The 14,840-nt window shown below is 45.2% G+C and overlaps 1 protein-coding gene across 2 annotated transcripts in view; it reads right to left on the bottom strand.

Annotated features, from left to right (window-relative positions):
• The window catches only part of snap25a (synaptosome associated protein 25a), an 86,600-nt gene extending 75,148 nt beyond the window's left edge, over window positions 1–11,452 (bottom strand). Inside the window, exon 1 of one of the 2 annotated variants that reach the window (XM_078405641.1) lies at window positions 11,122–11,452. The gene's annotated coding sequence lies outside the window, so the exon portion shown is untranslated. The remainder of the gene's footprint in view (window positions 1–11,121) is intronic. The other variant, XM_078405640.1, reaches the window with a different exon arrangement.
• Between the last annotated feature and the right edge of the window lie 3,388 nt (window positions 11,453–14,840).

Below are 14,840 nucleotides of genomic sequence, written 5' to 3'. Positions count from 1 at the left end.
TTTGTACGTTCTCCCCGTGACCACCTGGGTTTTCTCCGAGATCTTCGGTTTCCTCCCACACTCCAAAGACGTACAGGTTTGTAGGTTAATTGGCTTGGTATAAATATAAATTTGTCCTTGGTGTGCGTAGGATAGTGTTAGTGTGTGGGGATCGCTGGTTGGTGCAGACTCAGTGGGCCGAAGGGCCTGTTTGTCTAAACTAAACTAAAACTAAACGACCCTTTGTGTGGAAAAAGTTACCCCTCAAATTCCTCTTAAATCTTTTCCCCTTCGCCTTAAGGGGTTGATATTTGTATGATGTTTAAAAGTAATGCAAGCACATCAGGTGTGGTTTTTGCTACTCCTCCATCAATGGAGTGTGAATAGTTGAGTGTTAATTTGGGTTGGATGGCCACAACTTAAGGTGGGTCGGCCTTGTTCAAATTGGACGTATGGAGGAGATGTTACTGTTCTAACACGAGTGGTGGAGACCAATGTTACAGTCAGGCCGCCTGTTTCCTGATCACCATATATAGATGCGATTTTAGAAAAGGGATGGCACTTTCCCAGATTGGAAATTGGAACTACAGCCAGCAGTGACATCCGCCATCTTTCTAGTTGAAGTGTAGAAGGTTGTTGGCACGGAAGCATGTACTGCATGCCTTGTTACCATCGTGCGTGTATCTGCAGTTACTGGGTGCTGCAAGTTCACCAAAACAGGCAGCCAGGCAACTCAATTGTGACCAACCATCACACCGACCCTTTACGCTGAAGGCAGTATAAGGAGATAGCTGCAGATGCTGGTACAAATCGAAGGTATTGATTCACAAAATGCTGGAGTAACTCAGCAGGTCAGGCAGCATCTCGGGAGAGAAGGAATGGGTGACGTTTCGGGTCGAGACCCTTCTTCAGACTGATGTCAGGGGGGCGGGTCCCGCCCCCCCTGACATCAGTCTGAAGAAGGGTATCGACCCGAAACGTCACCCATTCCTTCTCTCCCGAGATGCTGCCCAATGCAGAAGGCAGTGTTGTCCATGCTGTCTTTGAATGTGATGTTCACAATAGACAATAGACAATAGGTGCAGGAGGAGGCCATTCAGCCCTTCGAGCCAGCACCGCCATTCAATGCGATCATGGCTGATCACTCTCAATCAGTACCCCGTTCCTGCCTTCTCCCCATACCCCCTCACTCCGCTATCCTTAAGAGCTCTATCCAGCTCTCTCTTGAAAGCATCCAACGAACTGGCCTCCACTGCCTTCTGAGGCAGAGAATTCCACACCTTCACCACTCTCTGACTGAAAAAGTTCTTCCTCATCTCCGTTCTAAATGGCCTACCCCTTATTCTTAAACTGTGGCCCCTTGTTCTGGACTCCCCCAACATTGGGAACATGTTTCCTGCCTCTAATGTGTCCAATCCCCTAATTATCTTATATGTTTCAATAAGATCCCCCCTCATCCTTCTAAATTCCAGTGTATACAAGCCTAATTGCTCCAGCCTTTCAACATACGGCTTTCACGAAAGACCTCCCTGGCCAGTGTGCAAACCAGCGCCATGGATATTGGTTTCCCTAATTTCAAGTAACCCCTTGCTTTCCCTCTCTCTCTCCACCCCTCCCTCACCCTAGTCGTTGTACTAGTTTGACAATCATCCAGCTTAGTTTCACCGGAATGGCGGGACTGTCGTACGTTGAAAGACTGGAGCGACTAGGGTTGTATACACTGGAATTTAGACGGATGAGAGGAGATCTTATCGAATCGTATAAGATTATTAACATGTTCCCAATGTTGGGGGAGTCCAGAACAAGGGGCCACAGTTTAAGAATAAGGGGTAGGCCATTTAGAACTGAGATGAGGAAAAACTTTTTCAGTCAGAGAGTTGTGAATCTGTGGAATTCTCTGCCTCAGAAGGCAGTGGAGGCCAATTCTCTGAATGCATTCAAGAGAGAGCTAGTTAGAGCTCTTAAGGATAGCGGAGTCAGGGGGTATGGGGAGAAGGCAGGAACGGGGTACTGATTGAGAATGATCAGCCATGATCACATTGAATGGAGGTGCTGGCTCAAAGGGCCGAATGGCCTCCTCCTGCACCTATTGTCTATTGTCTATTGATAGATGAGATATATTCTGCATTTTAATGGTATCATCACACACACTGTTCCCCCAAAACACTGATTACACTACGAGAGGCGGGTTTTGCCTACTAAAATGGTGGACGTTACGCTCCTTTGCGTACTACAATTCAGTTTAGGCGATTTCAACGGAGTGGTCCATCTTGTTCCTCTAGGATCTTTGATCTGGCACTAGCTATGACTGACATTCAAACTGCCTCCAAATTGTGCAATCCATGCAGTTATTTATTCTCCTACCTTAAACTAGTGGTCTATTCTCTCTCTCTCTCTCTCTCTCTCTCTCTCTCTCTCTCTCTCTCTCTCTGCTGTTTGTAGGAGACAATCCTGAGTAATATATATTTATGCATTTTCATCTCCATCTTAAATGGAAGCATCCCAAAGCCATAGCGACAATTTTAAAAATGCATAAAATTGGTCATCAGTTCATAAGTGATAGCAGCAGAATAAGGCCATTCAGCCAATCAAGTCTACTCCGCCATTCAATCATGACTGATCTGTCTTTCCCTCTTAACCCCATTCTCCTGTCTCCCCATAACCCCTGACACCCGTACTAATCAAAAAGCTATCTATCTCTGCCTGAAAAATACCCATTGACTTGGCCTCCACAGCTGTCTGTGGCAATGAATTCCACAGATTCACCACCCTTTGACCAAAGAAATTCCTCCTTATCTCCTTCCTAAAGGAATGACCTTTAAGTCTGATTCTATGGCCTCTGGTCCCAGACTCTCCCACTAGTGGAAACATCCTCTCCTTACCCACTCTATCCAGGCCTTTCACTATTCGGTAAGTTTCAATGAGGTCCCCCCTCATCCTCCGAAACTCCAGCGAGTACAGGCCCAGTGACGACGTATGTTAACCCACTCATTCCTTGGATCATTCTCGTATACCTCCTCAGAGCCAAAACATCCTTCCTCAGAAATGGAGCCCAACATTGCTCGCAATACTTGAAATGCGGTCTGACCAGCACCTTATAGAGCCTCAGCGTTACATCCCTGATTTTGTATTCTAGTCCCCTTGAAATAAATGTTAGCATTGCATTTGCCATCCTTACTACCAATTCGGTCATTTAGTAATTTTTGGTCAATTTGGTCTATTTGGCCATTTTATCTCTAATAGGTGCAATGACCTATGCTGCAAAAAGTAACAACATTGGTTCCATTTTCAGTGCCTCCCTAAATGTGAGACTGATTTGTTAGGTACAAGTGGGTATGAGTTTCATATTCATTCACCTGTGCTGAACCTGATTTGCAAATATTTGACAATAATACAAGACTCAAAATAGAAAACTGTTCATCCCCTCTTCATTAATATTTAAGATATTGAATATATATATATACACACATATATATATATATATATACAATATATATATATATATATATATATATAAAATATATATATATATTCAATATCTTAGATATATGTGTGTGTGTGTGTGTGTGTGTGTGTGTGTGTGTGTGTGTGTGTGTGTGTGTGTGTGTGTGTGTGTGTGTGTGTGTATGTGTGTGTGTGTGTGTGTGTGCATCTATATATATATATATATATATATATATATATATATATATATATATATATCGGTGTATATATATATATACACACCGATCAGCCAAAACATTATGACCACCTGCCTAATAGGCTGTTGGTCCTCCATGTGCAGCCCCATACGCAGCAGGGTATGATGCACTGTGTATTGTGACACATTCCTCCCGTGACCACCATAAAAAATGTTCTGTGACTTGTGCCACATTCGACCTTCTGTCGGTTCGGACCAGACGGGATAGCCTTCGTTGCCCTCGCGCATCGATGAGCCTTGGGCGCCCAACACCCTGTCTGTCGCCGGTTGGTGGTTTGTCCCTCCTCGGACCACTGTCGGTAGGTACTCACCACTGCTGACCGGGAGCACCCCACAAGCCTTGCCGTTTCAGAGATGCTCTGACCCAGTCGTCTGGCCATATCAATTTGGCCCTCGTCAAAGTCACTCAGGTCTTTACTCCTGCCCATTTCTCCTGCATCCAACACATCAACTTCAAGAACTGACTGTTCACTTGCTGCCTAATATATCCCACCCCTTGACAGGTGCCATTGTAACAAGATAATCAATGTTATTCACTTCGCCTGTCGGTGGTCATAATGTTTTGGCTGATTGGTGTGTGTGTGTGTAGCATTTATTGTTTGTCCAGAGCTGCAATTGACCATTTCAAAGCACGGTGCCTTCTAAAGGGATGTGCCAAGACTTGTCATATTGTGCTCTGAAGCATATCCGTTGATTGCAGGCACACAAGACACATTAATAAGATTTCTTCCGTCAGGCTGACAAAAATAACTAAACCTAACTTGGATATGTAGCAATTATGCACTGAAACAAACAATTGTCGCACCATATTCCAGAGACTTAGCTTCTGAACGGAAGAGCTAATTTCTGCTTTGTGGTGGTAGAAAAGGTAATCACGGCAGAACCGGTAATTTCATTGAGTGCGTGCAGCGTAGGTTCACTAGGTTAATTCCTGGAATGGCGGGACTGTCATATGATGAAAGACTGGAGCTACTAGGCTTGTATACACTGGAATTTAGAAGGATGAGAGGAGATCTTATCGAAATGTATAAGATTATTAAGGGGTTGGACACGTTAGAGGCAGGAAACATGTTCCCAATGTTGGGGGAGTCCAGAACCAGGGGCCACAGTTTAAGAATAAGGGGTAGGCCATTTAGAACTGAGATGAGGAAAAAACTTTTTCAGTCAGAGAGTTGTGAATCTGTGGAATTCTCTGCCTCAGAAGGCAGTGGAGGCCAATTCTCTGAATGCATTCAAGAGAGAGCTGGATAGAGCTCTTAAGGATAGCGGAGTCAGGGGGTATGGGGAGAAGGCAGGAACGGGGTACTGATTGAGGATGATCAGCCATGATCACATTGAATGGTGGTGCTGGCTCGAAGGGCCGAATGGCCTCCTCCTGCACCTATTGTCTATTGTCTATTGTCTATTCATAAAAACTAAAGATAAAGCAACACGCGGTGGAAATTTCCCAAATTAAACAACAGGGGTTAGACTGAAGTTCAAACATTTTCGAAAGAATCGGGAGAGCTTTGCCCTTGTGCCGTGCAGTTATTGATGGCGCGTGCATGAAACTTGAGAAATGTTCATTAATGTAATACTTACACCTTGCTCGATTTTAAAAATCAATTGCATTATCTATCTCATGTATGTTTGACCATTGAAACACATCCAAGTAGTATTAATAGTATTATAAATAGAGAAAAAAAGGGATTAATAGAAAATGTTCATAAGTTATAGGAGCAGAATTAGGCAATTCACCCCATTAGGTCTACTCTGCCATTCAATCATGGCTGATCTATCTCCCACTCTCAACACCATTCTCCTGCCTTCTCCCCATAACCCCTGACACCCGTGCTAATCAAAATGTAGTTAGCAATCATGTTTTTTTTCCTCACTGTTATACCTTTTCATTTGAAAGTCTCTACCTATATTCAGCTTTGAGGAGGGCAAATGTGTCTCGCCCAAGGACATCTAGTCCAAGCAAATGTGTCTAGTCCAAGGACATCCAAGCAAACGATGTCGATCTCTCAATCTCGTTTCCCATTGAAGTTGACCTGATAAGAGGATTATTCACAAAATGCTGGAGTAACTCAGCAGGTCAGGCAGCATCTCAGGAGAGAAGGAATGGGTCACAAAATGCTGGAGTAACTCAGCAGGTCAGGCAGCATCTCAGGAGAGAAGGAATGGGTTACCCATTCCTTCTCTCCTGAGATGCTGCCTGACCTGCTGAGTTACTCCAGCATTTTGTGAATAAATACCTTCGATTTGTACCAGCATCTGCAGTTATTTTTGTTACATGAAAAGAGGATTACGTCAGTTCTCTCAAAATTCAGCTGCCACACATTGGAAACTTCGTCGTAAAGGTCAACGAAGGACGATCTCATTTTAACATTCCAACCACTGAACAGGTAAGACAGCGCTTTCCAGAGCAAAGCAGAATTAACACGCCAGGATGACAACATCTCATCTAATGCAAAGTCATTGACCATTAATGCGACCTCCTCACGAATGAATGAATGAGTGAATATAACTTTATTGTCATTCAAAACTATACACCAGACGAGTGCATATTTGAACAAAGTTCCGTTGCATCTGGCTCACCGAATAATGAAAATTGATTAAAAAAATAAATAAGTAAATCGCACATAAAAATAATGGCGGCAGATTACTGGCAATTCAACAGTAGTGTGGCCGGATCCACAGTTGCTGAACTGCTGGATGCACGTAATTCCAGCACGAACTGACAATCATATACTAGTTGTACTTTGCTCACAAAATGCTGGAGTAACTCAGCAGGTCAGGCAGCATCTCGGGAAAGAAGGAATGGGCGACGTTTCGGGTAGAGACCCGAAACGTCGCCCATTCCTTCTCTCCTGAGATGCTGCCCGACCTGCTGAGTTACTCCAGCACTTTGTGAATAAATACCTTCGATTTGTACCAGCATCTGCAGTTATTTTCTTATACTAGTTGTACTTTGCCACACTGAACAGTGACCACTGAAATCTCCGGTCTAAGTGAGTTATTTACTGTTAAATGTCCATTGCTGTCGGGAGCCAGTGTAGCCGCAGCCGAGCAGGGGGCCGCCATTTTGTTTTCAAATGCTGCACAACTTTCTGCATAATTTTTTTAAATTTTTTTATCGTATTTCTGGCATCTGCAGTATGCTTGTTCTGCCAAAGGTTCACTGGTAGTGCTGCTCCGAAACTAGTAATTGAGATCCAGCTCTTTGTTACGATCCTCTTAAGGTCAAGACAATAGACAATAGACAATAGGTGCAGGAGTAGGCCATTCGGCCCTTCGAGCCAGCACCGCCATTCAATGTGATCATGGCTGATCATTCTCAATCAGTACCCCGTTCCTGCCTTCTCCCCATATCGCCTGACTCCGCTATCCTTAAGAGCTCTATCTAGCTCTCTCTTGAATGCATTCAGAGAATTGGCCTCCACTGCCTTCTGAGGCAGAGAATTCCACAGATTCACAACTCTCTGACTGAAAAAGTTTTTCCTCATCTCTGTTCTAAATGGCCTACCCCTTATTCTTAAACTGTGGCCCCATGTTCTGGATTCCCCCAACATTGGGAACATGTTTCCTGCCTCTAACGTGCCCAACCCCTTAATAATCTTATACGTTTCGATAAGATCTCCTCTCGTCCTTCTAAATTCCAGTGTATACAAGCCTAGTCGCTCCAGTCTTTCAACATATGACAGTCCCGCCATTCCAGGAATTAACCTAGTAAACCTTACACTGCACGCCCTCAATAGCAAGAATATCCTTCCTCAAATTTGGAGACCAAAACTGCACACAGTACTCCAGGTGCGGTCTCACTAGGGCCCTGTACAAGACCCCGATCGAATTATAAAATAGTACTTTCTAACACTCTTTGTTGAGTGTCAGGAGTCTGCATTTGTATTGGGACAGCTCAGAATGCAACATCGAATGGCAAGTGAAGACATAACTGTTTGGGATAGTAAATATCATCACAAAGAATAAGCAAATATTGTAATTGAAGCATGGCATAAATTTTGGAAGGGAGATATCGTGCCACTTTTTAATGTATTTCTAATTTATGTATTCTTGGTTCCACGCATTCAATGAGGAGTTCTGGAATTAACTAATGCCAAAAGGTGCATCGCGTTGTCACCTTTCATTCGGACCCACATGACATACTTAGAAATAGACACAAAAAGCTGGAGTAACTCAGCAGGACAGGCAGCATCTCTGGAGAGAAGGAATGGGTGACGTTCCAGGTCGAGACCCTTCTTCAGACTCGACCTGAAACGTCACCCATTCTTTCTCTCCAGAGATGCTGCCTGTTCAGCTGAGTTACTCCAGCTTTTTGAGTCTATCTTCGGTTTAAACCAGCATCTGCAGTTCCTTCCTACTGACATACTTAGGATATGGACTTGGATGGAGAGGGTTTTCTTGAAAACCTTTCCATTCTCAACCCAGGAGTGGTCAGCCACTGAATATGTTCAGGGGTGACATATCTTTGAAAGCACTTGGTTTGAGGGCTGGGCTCGAAGAGGGATTTGAGGCATGATCTATGGACCTGATTTGAGGCCTGATTTGAGGCATGATTTAAGACATGATTTGAGCAGGATATGGAAGTATGATTCTGTTGAATGAAATTGAGATGATTTGAGACATGCCTTTGGGGCACGATATGAGACACAATATTGAGACATGATTTAAGACATGATATTGAGACATGATATGAAACATGATATTGGGGAATCATTTGAGACATGATTTGAGACATGATATTGGGGCATGATTTGAGATGATAGTGACATGATTTTAGACAAGATATCAGGGCATGATTTGAGACATGATTTGAAAATGATATTGGGTATGATTTGAGACATGATTTGAGACACGATTTGACACATGATTTGAGATGATATGGAGGCATGATTCTGTTGGATGAAATTGAGACATGATTTGAGACATGATCTGTGACGTGATTTTAGGCATGGTGTGGAGGCATGACTTGAGGCATGATTTGAGATATGATATTGAGATATTTGAGACATGATTTGAGACATGATCTGAGACATTGATTTCAGGCATGATGTGGAGGCATGACTTGATGCATGATTTGAGACATGATATTGAGGCATGATTTGAGAAATGATATTTAGGCATGATTTAAGATGATGTGAGACATGACTTTAGGCATGATTCTGTTGAATGAAATTGAGAAAGTATTTTAAGCATGATATTGAGGCATGATGTGGAGGCATTACTTGACATGATTTGAGGCATGATTTGAGATACGATATGATATAGAGGCATGATTTGAGGCATTATTTGAGGTACGATATCATATAGAGGCATGATTTGAGATACAATATGATATGGAGGCATGATTTGAGGCATGATTCTGCTGAATAAAACAGAGGCATGATTCATAGAAACATAGAAAATATGTGCAGGAGGAGGCCATTCGGTCCTTCGAGCCAGCACTGCCATTCATTGTGATCATGGCTGATCGTCCCCAATCAGTAACCCGTGCCTGCCTTCTCCCCATATCCCTTGATTCCACTAGCCCCATATGCTCTATCTAACTCAATTCATTTGAAGACGTGTGATATACAGCTGTCCCCTTAGCTTCTGCCCCTACATTACTTATCCCCAGCGACATTTAACATCGACTGGTCTTATTTGCAAATCGAAATTCTTTTACTTGCCCCCCTTTTTTCCCCAATCTTAAAAACATACGATCAAATGCAGGCTATTATACCGAAGATTAACAGCATGTCCACAATAATGTAGATATCTCAGACTCACTCGAGACAGTATGAGCGCTTATATATTCCTGCATCCTTCCTAGTTCGTAAGCGAGACCACAAGTTTTAAGTTTCAGATCTAGAATGTGAATTCGCTGTCAAACCTCCCTCGTACATTTCTCTGGAAGATAGCAACCCGAGATGACCCTGTGGACGGCGTTAGCATAGATAGACAAGGCATGCTAACTTGTGTAAAAAAACCCAAGGCAAGGCAATAAGATGGGAAAGCACCTAGCCGGACACAATAACTAGCAAGCTTACTTGACACTTCTACCAAGCCACGTCTTACTCTCGCTACTGGCCCAACGTGGAAGGATTTCATTTTAACGTAATCGCCCTAGCTCTACGTGAATCAGGAGGGGTCGCTCATGGAAGTTTCACCAGTCTTGAAACGGGAAAGAACAAAGGCGCCGGGAAAACATAGAAACATAGAAAATAGGTGCAGGAGTAGGCCATTCGGCCCTTCGAGCCTGCACCGCCATTCAATATGATCATGGCTGATCATCCAGCTCAGTATCCTGTACCTGCCTTCTCTCCATACCCCCTGATCCCTTTAGCCACAAGGGCCACATCTAACTCCCTCTTAAATATAGCCAATGAACTGGCCTCAACTACCTTCTGTGGCAGAGAATTCCACAGATTCACCACTCTCTGTGTGAAACGCACCAGGAAGGAGCGCACTCCGAGTAGAGAGAGATAGAGAGAGATAGAGAGAGATAGAGAGAGATAGAGACTGCCCAGTTTTACACAACAGGGGGGGGGGGGGGGGGAATAAAAACACACTTGTGGTGGGAGATGGTGAGGAAATCAGACCCACACCCAATCCCATGTTGACCCATGTTTCAGGAGACCCGGGGCAAAACCTACGAAAATGTATAAGAAGATAACTGCAGATGCTGGTTACAAATCGAAGGTATTTATTCACAAAATGCTGGAGCAACTCAGCAGGTCAGGCAGCATCTCAGGAGAGAAGGAATGGGCGACGTTTCGGGTCGAGACCCTTCTTCAGCTGGATATTGGGTGTGGGTCTTGATTTCCTCAGCCCTCAGCCCTGCTACGAAACCCCTTTTTTTCCCCCCTTGTCTCTTCTCAAACTAAATCTTGGGCGCGCCCTTTCAGCGAAATCGCCCCAAGAAGATTTCTGTTGAGGAATAAGGTGTTTTTATGTCTCACCTGTTAATTCAGAGAGCGCTGTACTGGTTAGTATCAGTGTCGCTATCCAGCGTGCTGAAACCGCCCTGTTGCAAACAACTAACCCCTGGAGCGGATTAAACACAGGAGACAACCTGTATCTCCCCAGGTTAATTTTTAACACACACGTCCTTATTCCAAAGAACAAAGCCAGGCACACAATACCTATTAAATCCCCTTGCCCCCCCCCCCCCCCCCCCCCCCCCGACTGTACCGGCTTGGTATAAGAAGGACGGCGTCGCCAGTTACATAGAAACAAAGAAACATAGGAAAAAATAGGTGCCATTCGGCCCTTCGAGCCAGCATCGCCATTCAATATGATCAGGGCTGATCATCCCAAAATCAGTATCCCCGTTCCTGCTTTCTCCCCACACCCCTTGACTCCTTTAGTCCTAAAGAGCCGAATCTAACTCTCTCTTGAAATTGTATTAGTTGAGAGAGTATATGTCAGCGCCGCACAAAACCACGCCTGGCTCTCCTTACCTGATCTGTAGGAATATATTATAAAAAATCGTCCAACTTCGGCTAGAGGAGGGTCCACCTGTCGCGAATGCTGGCGGGGAGGGAGGGAGGGAGGGAGAGAGTGAGAGAGGGAGAGAGAGAGAGAGAGAGAGAGAGAGGGCTGGGATCCGCTGCTGGGCAAGGATTATGTGTGAGTTGTGTTCGCGTTGCTGCCCTCTGTGGCGTGTGTGTGTGTATATATTGACTGTGTGTGTCTGCTCTCTTCTCTTCTCTCCCCACTCTCTCTCTCTCTCTCTCTCTCTCTCTCTCTCTCTTTCTCTCTCTTCAATGGCAACTGGTCTAGTCCCAGAGAGCATGTCCCGCCTTTGACGTCAGGTCTTTATTTAGCCCGGCTGAGAGACAAGCATCAAGCACTTGGCTGTTTGAGTCATCACAGCTGCTACGGGATTTCTCTCCTGTTCTCCTTTCATCGGGCAGATCAACTGGGAAACAAGCCTCGCTCACATCATCAACACCAGTTTTCACTTTATCCCCCCCTCCTCCTCTCCCCATTCTTTGTTCCTCGCAAAAATAAACTTTTCTTCTGGATTAAAAATCACACATACAAGACGAGAACGGTGCAAAAACAAAACCTATTCAGTTATTCCCGGCGTCTACACATTCAATGATCAGTGTGTCATGTTCTGTAGTTGTTCGCAAACTATCCTTAAACCAAGCGGCCTTGCCACTACTGTGGCCTTTCATACCCGCTGATGCTGTGTGTGAGTGTGTGTGAGTGTGTGTGAGTGAGAGTGTGTGTGTGTGTGTGTGTGTGTGTGTGAGTGAGTGTGTGTGTGTGAGTGTGTGTGAGTGTGTGTGTGTGAGAGTGTGTGTGTGTGTGCGTGTGCGTGTGTGCGTGAGTGTGTGAGTTTGTGAGTATGTGTGTGTGAGTGTGTATCTGTGCGTGTGTGTGAGTGTGTGTGTGTGTGCGCGTGTGTATGTGTGTGTGTGTGTGTGTGCGTGTGTGTGAGTGTGTGTGTGTGTGAGTGAGTGTGTGTGTGTGCGTGAGTGAGTGTGTGTGTGAGTATTTGTGTGAGTTTGTGAGTATGTGTGTGTATGCGTGTGTGAATGTGTGTACGTGTGTGTGTGTGTGTGTGTGTGTGTGTGTATGTGTGTTTGTATGTGTGTTTGTATGTGTGTGAGTGAGTGTGTGAGTGAGTGTGCATGTGTGTGTGAGCGTGAGTGAGCGTGTGTGCGCGTGAGTGAGTGTGTGTGTGTGCATGTATGTGTGCGTACAAATTCAGCTGGATTGGTTTATAAGTACGCCGTTGAGTTCACACGCATGTTATCAGGTGTGGTATCCGTTACACAGTGGGAGGTAGGGGGATGTAAGGGGGATGCCCGCGACACTGTCTGAATACCGATAAGAAGCACTTGCTCCACCTACAACTAAGCCTGGTGCCTTTATTGGGTGAAGCGGTATTACAATCGGAAGCAAGCAGCACAGCGTTATTTCCACTGAAAGGAAACGTTTGGCTCTAATCCCCTATTTCGTAGAGGTGGGTTCATTTCGCACCTCTGGTCGGTGTTTCAGTACGTTGTGCAATGTGTGTTTTACAACCTCAAGTGTACTGTCCTCCCATCTACACCTAACGTCACTGCTCGATGCTTTGATACCCCCGGTGCTGGGAATTAGCCCGAGCACTACATGGCATTGCCAGCACACGACCAAACGCTGGAGTAACTCAGCGGGCCAAGCTGAATGCATGTATCTGGAGAATAAACAATAGACAATAGGTGCAGGAGGAGGCCATTCAGCCCTTCGAGCCAGCACCACCATTCAATGTGATCATGGCTGATCATTCTCAATCAGTACCCCGTTCCTGCCTTCTCCCCATACCCCCTGACTCCACTATCCTTAAGAGCTCTATCTAGCTCTCTCTTGAATGCATTCAGAGAATCGGCCTCCACTGCCTTCTGAGGCAGAGAATTCCACAGATTCACAACTCTCTGACTGAAAACGTTTTTCCTCATCTCAGTTCTAAATGGCCTACCCCTTATTCTTAAACTGTGGCCCCTTGCTCTGGACTCCCCCAACATTGGGAACATGTTTCCTGCCTCTAACGTGTCCAGCCCCTTAATAATCTTATACGTTTCGATAAGATCCCCTCTCATCCTTCAAAATTCCAGTGTATACAAGCCTAGTCGCTCCAGTCATTCAACATATGACAGCCCCGCCATTCCGGGGATTAACCTAGTAAACCTACACTGCACGCCCTCAATAGCAAACATGGATAGGTGATGTTTTTTCTTTGGGTGGGACCCTTCTTCGGGCTCGGTGGGGCTGAGGCTGTACTGGCTACCCTGAGTCAGACCCATCCACCGAGCGATAGAGTTGCTGCCTCACAGCGCCAGAGACCCGGGTTCGATCCCGACCACGGGTGCTGTCTGCACGGAGTTTGTACGTTCTCCCCGTGACCCGCGTGGGTTTCCTCCGGGAGCTCCGGAACTCCCCCACACTCCAAGTCAAGTCAAGTCAAGTTTATTTGTCACATACACATACACGATGTGCAGTGAAATGAAAGTGGCAATGCCTGCGGATTGTGCAAAAAAAAAATTACAGTTACAGCATATAAATAAAGTTAATAAAGTTAATACAGAGAAGACAAAATTTAGTCCCTGGAGTTATAAAAGTTAACAGTCCTGATGGCCTGTGGGAAGAAACTCCGTCTCATCCTCTCCGTTTTCACAGCGTGACAGCAGAGGCGTTTGCCTGATCGTAGCATCAGGAACACACACACACGCACGCACGCATGCACGCACGCGCACACACACACACACACACACACACACACACACACACACACACGTTCAGAGCTTATTTGCAGTATTTAATAGCCTGATGGCTGTAGGGAAGAAGTTGTTCCTAAACCTGGACGTTACAGTTTTCAGGCTCCTGTACCTTCTTCCCGATGGCAGGGGTGAGATGAGAGTGTGGTTAGGGTGGGTCTCTGGTGATACTGGCTGCCTTTTTGAGGCAGCGACTGCTGTAGTCCCCCTTTGACGGGCAAAATCTGAAACTGCAGGCAGACTCAAGATACTTCATTGAAGTTTGTTAATGTCCAATGAATGTTAGCAACCCATGTCAACCAGTGCAGCTTTTACAGTGAAGGATGATGCACCGACTTGCCAAATGGGTGTGAATAGATTGCTGAAATCGACTGTTGATATTTACACAAGACTTTACCAGTATGAATATATCAGGCATACCAATCAGAGACATAGTCATACAGCACAGAAACAGGTTCTTTGACCCAACTCATCCATGCCGACTCGGATGCATTCCATGTTCATAAGTGATAGGAGCAGAATGGTCTACTCCACCATTCAATCATGGCTGATCTATCTCTCCCTCCCAACCCCATTCTCATGCCTTCTCCCCATAACCCCCCGACACCCGTAATGTTCAGGAATCTATCTATCCCTGCCTTTCAATTGTGTGCAAAACACAAAGGTTGCTTGAAGGGAAATCAATGTTCCTGTCTTCACAAACGTCAGGATGATTAGAAAAGCTGGCCCTTGTTCTTTATATCCACTGCACAACCCCTGGCAGAGAGAGATAGATTCTTGATTAGTACGGGTGTCAGAGGTTACGGGGAGAAGGCAGGAGAAATGGGATTAGGAGGGAGAGATAGATCAGCCATGATTGAATGGCGGAGTAGACGATGGGCCGAATGGCCTAATTCTACTCCTATCCCGTA

The sequence above is a fragment of the Rhinoraja longicauda genome, chromosome 9 (genome assembly GCF_053455715.1).
Source record: "Rhinoraja longicauda isolate Sanriku21f chromosome 9, sRhiLon1.1, whole genome shotgun sequence".
In the NCBI taxonomy this organism is placed as follows: Eukaryota; Metazoa; Chordata; class Chondrichthyes; order Rajiformes; family Arhynchobatidae; genus Rhinoraja; species Rhinoraja longicauda.
The sequence above is the reverse complement of the archived record's forward strand: the minus strand, read 5'-3'. Positions and strand labels throughout refer to the sequence as shown.